Raw genomic sequence first — 5,248 nt, 5'->3', positions numbered from 1 at the left:
TTCCAGGTTCTAACACCATGACGTCTTGCAACACAACGACCGCACAAAACCGTCAAATGAAAGTTTTAGAGACAAACGGTGTTTAAAACCACTCTTGACAATCTGGTATATTGAAAAGCTGCATCATCATACAGTAACAGCACTGCTTTTTTTGCACACTAAAAATAATGGAGATTATAATTAATTGCACACATAATTCCAGTATATTAATTTAGTTGTATTCTGAACCTTATATTTAAAATAATATGGATGATACCTTTGCAGTAATAAGCATAAAAGCATCATTTTTCAGACAAGCACACTCAGCACTCTTCAAAAATATTTTAAAAGCCAGCAATAAAAACATTAAAGTATCTGGTAGTGGAGACGTCAGCTAAGGGCCCACCTGTGTTGAAATAGGTAACAGTATTTTCACACATGGACAGAAGCAATCAAGCAATTATAAACTTTATATAAGCATTGTATTTCTTTTATTTTAAAAAAAAGCAATGTCTTGAATAAACTTGAGGGGAGCATTTATATGGTCTATGAAAATTAACCAAATCTGCGAAAGCTCTGTGGTCATGAGGCAATCTAACCTTTATAAATCTTCAAACACCTGGAGAAGGCTCTACGGCTGAAACGTTGTGTTTTCTTTCTTCTCTTTTCAGCATGGAATAAAACTATTGTTCCTTTCTAACCTTTATAAATACTTACTTACAGTATACTATTAATACTTAAAAGATTTTTAAAAAACATAAATCCAGTCTGTCAAAATATTTCTAAAGCTTACTGTCCAAAGAGATCTTTTTACAGTCCTACTGTTTAAGAGTTAACAAATCAATGCTTGTAAAGAGCTTTTAAGAAAAAGACAGTGTAGGATTTGGTTCCTTGTCTTTTACAACTAAAATTACTAGGGCAAATTAACAAATTTCATTGTAATTATCATCCTAAAAACATGCAGTTATTTCTCATTTAAGAAGACACCAGTTTGAAAAGATGTGCCAATCCTCTTCTTTGCACTTGAAAGAGTGCCTCGCAATCCGAACCCGAATCCGAATGTAATTTGTCATGGATTATTACATATGTTATAGGCAATAGTCTGTGTTTACATTGCAGAATATAAGCATTCCAATGAATAGATGAATTTACTGAAGCATTGTCACAGGAAAAAAGCATATCATACAATTTCCCTTAGAAAATACAGGATATATATATATACAGTATTTATTTAGAGTGGTTTGAACAAAAAATCTGTCTTCATTCTTTTAACTGGGCAGTTTCACAATTTTATGATAATATTTCCCCCTGACCTTGGGAAGCTCTAAGCCTTCTGTCAATAAAGAACTGAACAGCCTTTAAATTAGGCTTGTCATATTGCTGATGATTTATCAAGAAATAATTGTATAATTTTAGCTTTCTGTTGTGTGTGGTTCAATTATGATATATTGCCAGGCATGCAAATGTATTACTCCCTTGATAAATCCATGAAACCCTTTGTCTATTAGAAATTGCAGTGAGTGCATTAATCATTACTCTTTTTCAATGTTACAGTGAGGTGAGGGAATCTCTCAGTTCTCACCTTGGCTCGGCTGGACTGGACTGGATTTTGGCTGACTGAGAGCATTTAAAACATTTTGTGGCTTGTTATGAGAAAAAAAAAACTTTAAAAAGTGCAGTGTAATTTAAAGTTCAGGGGAAAATCTTTTTTCAATGTTATATTAATCAAGCCATTGACGAAAAAACGCTGAATTTTTACTTCAGACTCCAATGAAAAAGCTGGCTAGAAATGAAAAACTGTAAGTGCAAAATGATTATCGAAAGACAATTTCCAACACATTTCGCCTTAAAAATATAATCATATATAATGTCTCTCAGACAGTTTTGACAATAACGATCTATGAGACCTGCTCTTAACATGATAAACTATCCCATGTGTTAAAGAAATGGGATCAAGCACCCTAAGTAAAATTCATTGGATAACTGAAAGGTTACCAAGACCATTGGCTGGACAATTGATGTTTTGGATGGCTCTGTATGCTAAAATTGATGCTTTTTCCCTAAGGCTTGACCATGGTTATCCATACCTACTACACTTGTCTATGTGCAGATTATTGTCATGTGTTAATGCTAGTTTATGTCCACAGTCATTTGTATTTGTACTCCTTAAAAACCAATAAAACATACAACAAATGTTCTGCGGACTTGTCATTATTTTGCTTTTGTCCAAATCCCGAACTGTTTGTAGAACGCCCCCAGCAAGCTTGAGACTCCTCCAATCAACTCCAGGCTTGAGTCTCACTATTTGCGTGATGCTGCAAACAGTGTGTTGCCAACCCCTACGCGTTTAGAAAGAATAACGATTGTTAAAATTATGTTCACACATTTTGGCATTCGGATTTGACAGAGCACGTCGGGGGGGGGTGGTGCCTGAGATAGCCAACACACCATGTGATAAGAGTGTTCCAACGTGCTCTATTCACTAAAAATAACATATTATCCAGCCACTTTTCCCCTTTGGTTCTACTTAAACCTTTCTACCTCACCTCTCCATGCTAACTATTGAGTTCTGCTCACCTGAGGTATACCATTCCCCGCCTGTTTGTCTCGCAACATTTTGGATGATGGACACTGCCTTCCCACCGACTACCAACCTGCCTTACGAATTGGACTTGGAGATCTCTCCCGACTCTTGGTTAATGGATACTGCCTTCCCACCGACTATGGACCTGCCTCACCGATCAGGTTTGGTTTTCGGACTCTGCTCTCTGGATTGCAGATCTCGGCCCTCCTTCCTGACCACGGTACTGCTTTACGATTTGGACTATGGCAACGGAACACGCACTCTCTCGCAACCTTTCACTCCTGCCCCGCACCGGGTCCAATTCGGCCCTGCCGGTATTGGACACCACAGGGTTCGCAAACTCCTCTCGTGTCGCTCAAATTCTCTCTCCTGCTGAAAATCTGGGGCTGGAATCTGGATCTACATCTACTTCCAGGTCACCCATTATGCAGTTCAGCTGCCTCATTTTAAACCCTGGGGTTAAATATACAGTATGTAACAAGAAAGTAAATTCCAGTTTATTCTAAAATCCAGCTTCAACATGTTACATAGATCACAAGCACGCGCATCGAGCAGATCTGCATTTACCGTAAACTGCAAGACGGATTGTGCGTTGCCCATAAAAACGCCATGAGTTTCCCCGTGATTAACGTGCCCAAAATGTAAAACACATTTCTCAGCAAAAAAGCACCGAAGCAAAGAAGTCACAATGCTCAGCAACTTAACTGTGTGTACACTGTGTGTGTCATGCCATCCTTGGGAAAATATGCATTTAAATTTCCCCAGAAGCAAGCTGGAGTGTGGAGAAAAAGCCAAAGCCATGAAAAGAGCTGTGGCATGCAGAAACGTCCAGGCTGACTTAGCAACTCCAAATGGGAGAGGCAAATAGCAATTGCGGTTGCAACTGGAGATCCAAATCCGAGAGCATGAGGAACACTTAACACGTCTGCTGCTTCAGTCCGAACCCTAGCAATGCCCAGAACAGAGTATCTGCCAAGACCTGGAAAACAGACCAACATGTTTGTAAGGCAAGCGTCATGCAGTTATACAATCATTGTGCAACTACGCAACAGATAATCAAGAATCCAAAAGAAGACTAAATGCAAAATTAATCAAATCTTTAAGATCATTAAGCAATCAAAACAATATACTTACCTATATTAAAAACTTTTTTTTAAATAGGTAAGTTGACATAAATACCATCTTGTAAAATGTTTCTAAGCTTAGTGTCCACAAAGACAACATGCCAATTTTGTTTACCACCATTTACCAATTTACCAATCCGAAGTCCGAAGGCGAAAAGGGTAGTCGATAATCCAGGTAGTCACAGGGTATAGAAATTGCTAGGTAGAGCTCTCAAGGAGTATACTCAATACCGAAATACGCAATATGCGGGTTGGAGAGGCTAAAATAGTGCAGCCTGCTGCATGGTAGGACGTCTGATGTTAAGTTAACACATGCGGTGGCGTTTGTAATGATCGCCCTGCTGCTGGTACTGATTAGTTCTCTTGGGGGCTGGTCTGGGCAGGGTGGTGGTCGTGACAGTGTCAGGCAGACAACAGCGAAACACCTGCACCTCTCAGGGTGGAGACCCTGCACTGCCAGGGCAGGAAGGGGAGAAAGAACAAGTGCATCAAGTGCAGGAAGCCTCAGGTTATACATTGACTGCATTCAGAATAGAAAATCAATGACGTTCATGAAGATACAAAACACTGGTTAACATGACTGTCTTGCCATAGCTACAGGTACATGTTTCATCTTCAGACTTCCTGCAGGACATATCTGGACAGGTATGATAAAGAGAGCTGCTGCAGGACAGAAAGGCACCAGAACAGGCAGAAAGAAAGTGGGGGAAGAAGTAAAATTATTCACGGCACCTATTTGTGAAAAGCAATTAATTTCCTGGAAATACGGCATCAATTTTTCATGTTGAGGAAAAGCTCTGTCAGGACCGTGGTTAGCGGATAATTACTGGGTGTATACTGTGCTGATGCACACTTTGGGTTTGGAATTCATTTATCTTAATGAGAGGAAAGGACACACAAGGCAGAAGCCATAGACCATGGTGACCAGGATAACTCTGCAAAAACAGACTCAGGGAATTTCAGAGCACAAAAAATAAATAAAAGCAAAGGAAAGGTTGCCTCTGCTTCAGTTCCTCCCCACAGCTGAGCAAAATGCAAGTAAACTCAACAAAACGTCCCCTGCAATTGCCCTGATCCTTGATATTGTGTTCAATGTGTTCATCTGCAGTCAAATACAATGTCATTTTGTATCCATTGAGAGCTCATCTTTCATTGTAGCACCCTCTTTACAAAACCAAGATGACATTAGCTGGGTTCACCACATTACAAAAGAGCTATTGGCTTTCTGGAAGGGAAGACATCATATAGACTTGAAGCAAGCAGATAGGATAGGACAAAGGGACCTGATTCAAATATTCAAAATCATCCTCAACATACTGTACGTAAGAAAGCGCAAGTGTCCACTTCAAACTCTGGCACAAAATTCCGATGGGTTATCACAAAAGGAAGCTAAGGACAGGTGTGTAAAAGAAGGGATGACTACATTACACATCAAGCTCTAAACAGATTAGACCCATTGGATCCATTGATCAGTCAGCAGATCCTGAAGAAGTAATCCTTGTGACATTTCTTATCTTCCTGTGGCTGCTATTACATTCTATTGGAGACGAAGCGTTTCCAG

This window comes from Lepisosteus platostomus, chromosome 25 (genome assembly GCF_059453375.1).
Source record: "Lepisosteus platostomus isolate fLepPlt1 chromosome 25, fLepPlt1.hap1, whole genome shotgun sequence".
NCBI classification, from domain to species: domain Eukaryota; kingdom Metazoa; phylum Chordata; class Actinopteri; order Semionotiformes; family Lepisosteidae; genus Lepisosteus; species Lepisosteus platostomus.
This window is presented reverse-complemented; position numbering follows the sequence as displayed.